The sequence below is a fragment of the Triticum dicoccoides genome, chromosome 3A, assembly GCF_002162155.2.
Source record: "Triticum dicoccoides isolate Atlit2015 ecotype Zavitan chromosome 3A, WEW_v2.0, whole genome shotgun sequence".
Lineage (NCBI taxonomy): Eukaryota > Viridiplantae > Streptophyta > Magnoliopsida > Poales > Poaceae > Triticum > Triticum dicoccoides.
This window is the reverse complement of record NC_041384.1, coordinates 35,623,415-35,632,456: the sequence shown is the minus strand read 5'-3', so window position 1 is coordinate 35,632,456 and position 9,042 is coordinate 35,623,415.

The window sequence follows — 9,042 nt, the reverse complement described above, 5'->3', positions numbered from 1 at the left end:
GGACAATCAGGGTTTCGGACGAAAACTATACATAGCTCCGTGCAGTCTACACATAGCTCTCTTTTATTTTTAATAACTTATTACAACTCCGGACTTCTTGTGTGTTCAAAATGAAACATTCGAGATATCAGGGTTTCATACGGAAACTTGTCTGTTACAACAGGCATTTCAAATGAACTACGAAAAGGTTGAAAGTTGGCATGGTATCATCATAATAGTTGTGGAGAGAAAGTCTTCACTTTTTTTCGATTGTTCCCTTTGCTTATTGTGCCGTAACCATGGATAATCTTCATCGTTTATCAGGATGCTTGGGTCAACCTTGACTTTGAAGGGAGGAATTTCATGAAACTTTTCATAATCTTCGGACATGTCTGTCTTGCCCTCCACTCCCATGATGTCCCTTTTTCCTGAAAGAATTATGTGGCGCTTTGGCTCATCTTATGATGTATTTGCTTCCTTATCTTTTCTTTTTCTTGGTTTGGTAGACATGTTCTTCACATAGATAACATGTGCCACATCATTGGCTAGGACGAACGGTTCGTCACTGTACCCAAGATTGTTCAGATCCACTATTGTCATTCTGTACTGTGGGTTTACCGGTACCCCCCTCCTGATAGATTGACCCATTTGCACTTAAACAAAGGGACCTTAAAATCATGTCCATAGTCAAGTTCCCATATGTCCACTATGTAACCATAATATGTGTCCTTTCCCCTCTCGGTTGCTACATCAAAGCAGACACCGTTGCTTTGGTTGGTGCTTTTTTGATCTTGGGCGATCGTGTAAAATGTATTCCCATTTATCTCGTATCCTATGTAAGTCAGTACAGTCGAAGATGGTCCCCTGGACAACGAGTACAGCTCATCACAAACAGTGTTGTCACCTTTGAGACGTGTTTCCAACCAACTGCTGAAAGTCCTTATGTGTTCACATGTAATCCAGTCGTCGCACTGCTCCGGGTGTTTGGAGCGCAGACTGTTCTTGTGTTCATCAACATACAGGGTCACCAAGGTAGAGTACTGTAGGACTGTGTAGTGTGTTTGAGACCAAGAATGCCCGTCCCTGCATATTATTGAGTCCCCTCCAAATGTGCCTTTTCCAGTCATTCTCCCCTCATACCGTGATTTAGGGAGACCTATCTTCTTAAGGACAGGAATGAAGTCAACACAAAACCCAATGACATCCTCTGTTTGATGGCCCATGGAGGTGCTTCCTTCTGGCCAAGCGCGGTTATGGACATATTTCTTTAGGACTCCCATGAACCTCTCAAAGGGGAACATATTGTGTATAAATATGGGCCTCAGAATGACAATCCCGTCGACTAGATGAACTAGGATGTGCGTCATGATATTGAATAAGGATGGTGGGAACACCAGCTCAAAACTAACAAGACATTGCGCCACATCACTCCTTAGCCTTGGTATGATTTCTGGATCGATCACCTTCTAAGAGATTGCATTGAGGAATGCACATAGCTTCACAATGGCTAATCGGACGTTTTCCGATAGAAGCCCCCTCAATGCAACCGGAAGCAGTTGCGTCATAATCATGTGGTAGTCATGAGACTTTAGGTTCTGGACCTTTTTCTCTAGCATATTTATTATTCCCTTTATATTTGAGCCGGTTGGGACCTTCATACTGAGCAGGCATTCAAAGAAGATTTCCTTCTCTTCTTTGGTAAGAGCGTAGCTGGCAGGACCTTCATACTGCTTTGGATATGCATGCCATCTTTTTCGTGCAAACCTTGCAGGTCCTCCCGTGCCTCAGATGTATCTTTTGTCTTCCCATACACGCCCAAGAAGCCTAGCAGGTTCACACAAAGGTTCTTCGTCACATGCATCATGTCAATTGAAGAGCGGATCTCTAGGACTTTCCAGTAGGTTAGGTCCCAAAATATAGATTTCTTCTTCCACATGGGTGCGCGTCCCTCAGCGTCATTCGGAACGGCTAGTCCGCTGGGACCCTTTCCAAAGATTACATGTAAATCATTGACCATAGCAAGTACGTGATCACCAGTACGCATGGCGGGCTTCTTCTGGTGATCTGCATCGCCTTTGAAATGCTTGCCTTTCTTTCGACATTGATGGTTGCTCGAAAGAAATCGACGATGGCCCAAGTACACATTCTTCCTGCATTTGTCCAGGTATATACTTTCGGTGTCAGCTAAATAGTGCGTGCATGCGTGGTATCCCTTGTTTGTCTGTCCTAAAAGGTTACTGAGAGCGGGCCAATCGTTGATGGTTACAGACAGCAACGTGTGCAGGTTAAATTCCTCCTGTTTGTGCTCATCCCACACACGTACACCGTTTCCATTCCACAGCTGTAAAAGTTCTTCAACTAATGGCCTTAGGTACACATCAATGTCCTTGCCGGGTTGCTTAGGGCCTTGGATGAGAATTGGCATCATAATGAACTTCCGCTTCATGCACATCCAAGGAGGAAGGTTATACATGTTAGGAAATATGCAACTTGTATTTCCAGGAGGCCATAATCCAGTATGTATACATGTACAGGTGTGGAATATATGCAGGAAACCCCTTATATAATAGGGTAAATATGAAAGGTTACATGGCTATATATATACTCTAACACCCCCCTCAAACTCATGGTGGATTAACAACACTGAGTTTGCAGAGATAGAAGCCATGCTGCGCTCTAATCTGGGCCTTCGTCAGAAAATCCACCAACTGTAACACGGAAGGCACATACTGAAGAGCAATAACCTGATCCTGCACACCAGCGCGCACATAGAAAGCATCAACACCAATATGCTTGGTGAGCTCATGCTTCACAGGATCACGCGCAATGTTAATAGCACCTGTACTGCCAGACAAGAGCAGAGTAGGTGTAGTAAAAAAACACCAAAATCCTGAAGTAACCACTGTAACCAAGTCACCTCTACCATCAAAAGAGCCATAGCTCGTAACTCAGCCTCTGCACTCGAACGGGAAACCGCAGTCTGTTTCTTCGTCTTCCAGGCAATGAGAGAACCACCAAGAAAAACACAGTAAGCAGAAAGTGAACGGCGATCGGAGGGATCACTAGGCCACGTAGCATACGAATAGGCCTGAAGCTGTAGAGAACTGGAGCGAGGAAAGAATAGACAGTGAGAGATCGTGCCCCGAAGATATCGGAGAACACGAAGGAGGTGACTATAGTGAACCGAAGTGGGAGCAGAGACAAACTGACTCAGAATATGAAATGGATAAGAGATATCTGGACGAGTGATAGCTAGATAGACAAGACTCCCAACAAGATGAAGATAACGTGTCGAGTCAGGCAAAGGGGTCACCATCAGTATCACGAAGGTGAACATTGAGCTCCATGGGAGTCTCAACAATGCGTGCATCAGTAAGAGCAGCACGAGCAAGAAGATCCTGTATATACTTTTCCTGGGATATAAAAAAGCCATCAAAGGTAGAAGAGACTTCAATCCCAAGAAAGTAGCGAAGAGGTCCAAGATCGGACATAAGAATCTGCTCACTAAGACGGGCATTTACAAAGGCAATATACTCGGGATAGTCACCAGTGATGACCATGTCATCAACATAGAGAAGAAGTAGAGTTCGACCACGAGAAGAAAGGTGGACAAATAATGCTGGATCATGACCACTCGCTGAAAAAACAGCGGCAGTTACCACAGAGGCAAAACGCTCAAACCAGGCGCGGGGGGCTTGCTTAAGGCCATAGAGAGACCGACGAAGGCGACATACCATGCCATCAGGAACATAATACCCAGGTGGTGGCTGCATGTAAACCTCCTCACGCAGCTCACCGTTAAGAAAGGCATTCTGAACATCAAGCTAAGATACAGACCACTGGCGTGCAGAGGCCACAGCAAGAATTGTATGAATAGTGGTCATATGGGCCACAGGAGCAAAAGTCTCATCGTAATCACGACCATGCTCCTGATGAAAACCACGAGCCACAAGACGAGCTTTGTAACGCTCAACAAAACCATCAGAGCGATTCTTAACCTTATAGACCCACTTACAAGTGATGGGACGGACACCTGGAGGAAGAGAAACAAGATCCCATATCGGGGTTGTGCATGATTTAAATATTTTGTGTGATGAAGATAGAGCATAGCTAGACTATATGATTTTGTAGGGATAGCTTTCTTTGGCCATGTTATTTTGAGAAGACATAATTGCTTTATTAGTATGCTTGAAGTATTATTATTTTTATGTAAATATTAAATTTTTGTCTTGAATCTTTTGGCTCTGAATATTCATGCCACAATAAAGAAAATTACATTGAAAATTATGTTAGGTAGCATTCCGCATCAAAAATTTTGTTTTTATCATTTACCTACTCAAGGACGAGCAGGAACTAAGCTTGGGGATGCTTGATACGTCTCCAACATATCTATTATTTTTTATTGTTCCATGCTATTATATTATCTGTTTTGGATGTTTAATGGGCTTTAATATGCACTTTTATATTATTTTTGGGACTAACCTATTAATCGAAGGCCCAGTGCAAATTGTTGTTTTTTTTGCTTATTGCAGCGTTTCGCAGAAAAGGAATATCAAAGGAAATCCAAACGGAATGAAACCTTCACGAGGATCTTTTTTGGAACAAATGCAATCCAGGAGATTTGGAATGGAGGTCAAGGAAGCAACAAGGCGGCCACGAGGTAGGGCAGCGCGCCCAGGGGCAGGCCCGCCCCCCACCCTCGTGGGCCCCTCGTAGCTCCACCGACCTACTTCCTTCACCTATATATACTCTTATACCCTGAAAATATCCAGGGGAGCCACGAAACCACTTTTCCACCACTGCAACCTTCTGTACGCATGAGATCCCATCTGGGGACCTTTTCCAGTGATCTGCCAGAGGGGGATTCGATCATGGAGGGCTTCTACATCAACACCATAGCCTCTCCGATGATGTGTGAGTAGTTTACCACAGACCATCGGGTCCATAGTTATTAGCTAGATGGCTTCTTCTCTCTCTTTGGTTCTCAATACAAAGTTCTCCTCGATGTTCTTGGAGATCTATTCGATGTAATACTTTTTGTGGTGTGTTTGCCGAGATCTGATGAATTGTGGGTTTATGATCAAGATTATCTATCAACAATATTTGATTCTTCTCTGAATTCTTATATGCATGATTTGATACCTTTGCAAGTCTCTTCGAATTATCAGTTTGGTTTGGCCTACTAGATTGATCTTTGTTGCAATGAGAGAAGTGCTTAGCTTTGGGTTCAATCTTGTGGTGTCCTTTCCCAGTGATAGTAGGGGAAGCAAGCACTAGTAGAAAACAGGGCTTTGGTTGGAGCCTGCCAAGCCCATTAGTCCCGGTTCAGTCAAGAACCTGAACCGAGACCCATGGGGGGCATATGTCCCGGTTCATGCGCCCAGGGGCCCGGCGAGGCCTCGAGAGGCATTTGTCCCAGTTTATGTGGACCCATTTGTCCCGGTTCTAGGCATGAACCGGGACCAATGGGCCTCGCTCCTGGCCCACAGCCATTGGTCCCGGTTCATTCCTAGAACTGGGACAGAAGGGCGGCCTTTAGTCCTGGTTCCAGCCACGAACCGGGGCAAATGAGTTGCCTATATATACCCCCTCGCCGGCGAGTAGAGCAGTCCACACTACTTTGTTTTTTTGGCCGGCGAGGGGAGGGCATTTGGGTGATCTAGATCACCTCCTATGCACATGCGGTGTTTGATGAAATGCCCGAGCCACGCTAGTTAAGTTTTCTCCTCTCGAAGCTCGACCTCCAAGCTCCATTTTCCTTGATATTTGCATAGGTTTAGCGGGTTGTCCCGTCCCGTCCCCGTCTTCACCACCGTCGATCGCCCACACTGATCTCGTCGCCAACACCACCGTGGTGAGCCTCTTGTTCTTATCTTCTTTCTGAAAGAAAAACAATTCTTACTTTAGATAGATACTTGTCTAATTTTCTTATTTTTGACACACATAATTATATATAATGCACGCAGATGAACCGACAACGGATGTACGGTGACAGACACACCTCCGACTACATTAAGGGCCTGCATAATTTTCTTGAAGTGGCTGAGGCAAACAAGCAGAATGGTTTTATGTGTTGTCCATGCCCTATATGTGGGAATACGAAGTCTTACTCTGACCAGAAAATCCTTCACACCCACCGACTTTATAAGGGTTTCATGCCACACTATAATGTTTGGACGAAGCACGGAGAAATAGGGGTTATGATGGAAGACAACGAAGAAGAAGAGGACGATGACAACTATGTGCCCCCTGAATACCGTGATGCTGCAACGGAGGAAGCTGCTGAAGATCAAGAGGAACCACACGATGTTTACGATGATGATGATCTCCGCCGGGTCATTGTCGATGCAAGGACACAGTGCGAAAGTCAAAAGGAGAAGCTGAAGTTCGATCGCATGTTAGAGGATAACAAAAAAGGGCTGTACCCCAATTGTGAAGATGGCAACACAAAGCTCGGTACCGTACTGGAATTGCTGCAGTGGAAGGTAGAGAATGTTGTGCCTAACAAAGGATTTGAGAAGCTACTGAAAATATTGAAGAAGAAGCTTCCAAAGGATAACTAATTGCCTGACAGTACGTACGCAGCAAAGAAGGTCGTATGCCCTCTAGCATTGGAGGTGTAGAAGATACATGCATGCCCTAATGACTACATCATCTACCGCGGTGCATCCGCGAATTTGAACACATGCCGGTATGCGGTGCATTGCGGTATAAGATCAGATGAGATGAACCTGGTGATGTTGACGGCGAGCCCCCCAAGAAGAGGGTTCCTGGGAAGGTGATGTGGTATGCTCCCATAATACCATGGTTGAAATGTCTGTTCAGAAACGAAGAGCATGCCAAGTTGATGCGATGGCACATAGAGGGTCGTAAGAAAGACGGGAAGTTGAGAGCACCCGCTGAAGGGTCAAAGTGGAGAAAAATAGAGAGAAAGTACTGGGATGAGTTTCCAGGTGACCCAAGGAACGTATGGTTTGGTTTAAGCGCAGATGGCATTAATCCTTTCGGGGAGCAGAGCAGCAATCACAGCACCTAGCCCATGACTCTATGTATGTATTGTTAGAGTATATATATATATATAGCCATGTAACCTTTCGTATTTACCCTATTGTATAAGGGGTTTCCTGCATATATTCCACACTTGTACATGTATATATACTGGCCTATGGCCTCCTGGAAATACAAGTTGCATATTTCCTAACATGGTATTAGAGCTAGGTCAATTTTTTGCACGCCGCAACTCGTGCCATTGATCCGCTCCTGCTGTCGGTATCCTCTCTGGTTCTCTGGATTACTTTCGATCTAGCCGCCGGCCGCTTGCCCCTCCCGATTGATCAGATCGAGTCGAGCTACCATCTTCCGTTCACTCCGCCCCGTCCCGCAGTTGGTCTTTGGGCCTCTCCCTATCTAGTCGTCGTCGCCCCACAGTCGGCCTCTCCCGATCGATCACTCTCGCCCTGTAGAATGGGCCTCTCTCGATCGATCCCCTGCCCCCGCGCAGTCTTTGTTCGAGGCAGCAGATCGCCCCGCCACCAACCCAGCCGCCGGATTCCTGCTGCTGGCTCGATCCATCTGCGGGTGTTCTCCCGTTCTCACGAAGTCAGCACAGCAGCCGGCGGTGATTTCCACCCTCATGGGATTTGGTCCCTGCTGCTGTTCTCGTCCCATCCATCTGCTGCCGCCGCGAGCGCTGACTACGGCTGCTCGTCAGGATCCTGCTGTCTGCCCGGTGATTGCAAAAACGTCTACACCATCAGGCTAGGTCGCAGTTCCTCACTGCCCGATGATCTTTGATGGCACTAACTACATCGAGTTTGCTGGCTTCATGCGCATTCATATGCGTGGCATTCGTCTTTGGGGCGTTCTTTCTGGCGAGGTCCATTGTCCGCCGTGTCCGGTTCCACCTATGGCTCCTACTCTGCCGAAGCCACCGGTTCTTGCTGTTGATGCTGATCAAGCTATGAAGGATGCAGCTAAGCTTGCAGATGACGCTGCCATCCATGCCTATGATGCCCAGGTTTCGACTTATGAGGAGGCTCTTCAGACTTATCACGAGGCTCTTTCTGCTTACACTCAGTGGCTTGATGAGGATGCCCGTGCCGCACCTGTTCTCACTGCTAGTGTTCTGCCTTAGTTTGCCTCTAAGTTCTTGGGGCTCCCTACCATATTTGACATGTGGACCCATCTCCGTCAGCGCTTTCAACCCTCTGGTGATGTCTTATATCTATCTGTGGTCCGACAGGAACATGCTCTTCAGTAGGGTGACTCCAGTGTTAACGGTTTCTTTGCTCAGGGTTCTGCTATCTGGCGTCAGCTTAATTCTCTCTGCACTGTTGGTTGCTGTACTTGTCTGTGTTGCCAGGTTGTGCGAGCTGATTTGGAGTTTCATCGTGTCTACGAGTTCTTATCTCGGCTCCGTAAGGAGTTTGAGCCCCGACGTGCTCAGTTGTTTGCTCGTGGTCATATCTCCCTCATGGAGGCGCTTTCTGAGATTCGTGCTGAGGAGACTCGCCTACGTGGTGCTGGTCTACTTGAGGTTCCCTCTGTGCTTGCTGCTCGAGTTCCTGTTATGTCGCCTGTTGCACCGACTCCATCCAGCTCTAGTGCTCCTCCACTCTTGCCTACTCCTACGGGCGGCCAGGGTCGGTCTCGTCCTCACTGTGGCTATTGCAATATGGATGGTCATGTTGAGTATCAGTGCTTCCAGAAGAAGAAACACATGTGTAAGGCGCGATCATCAGCTTCAGGGACTTCTTCTTCTACTTCGACATCTTCTGTCACTGCCTTGACTGAGCAGGATATTCTGCGACTTAAGCGTCTGCTTGCCGCGTCAGGTTCTCCTTCGACCGGTACTGCAACTTCTGTAACTGATGCTTCCCGCACTGAGCAACCACCCTCTACACAGTCAGGTACATCCTCGTGGGTTCTGGACTCTGGAGCTTCTTTTCATATGTCTTCTCATTCTTCAAATTTGTCCTCTCTTAAATCGCTTGATTTTCCTGTTCATGTACTCACTGCTGATGGTACTCCTCTTTCTGTTGCTAGTCGAGGCAATCTTACCAT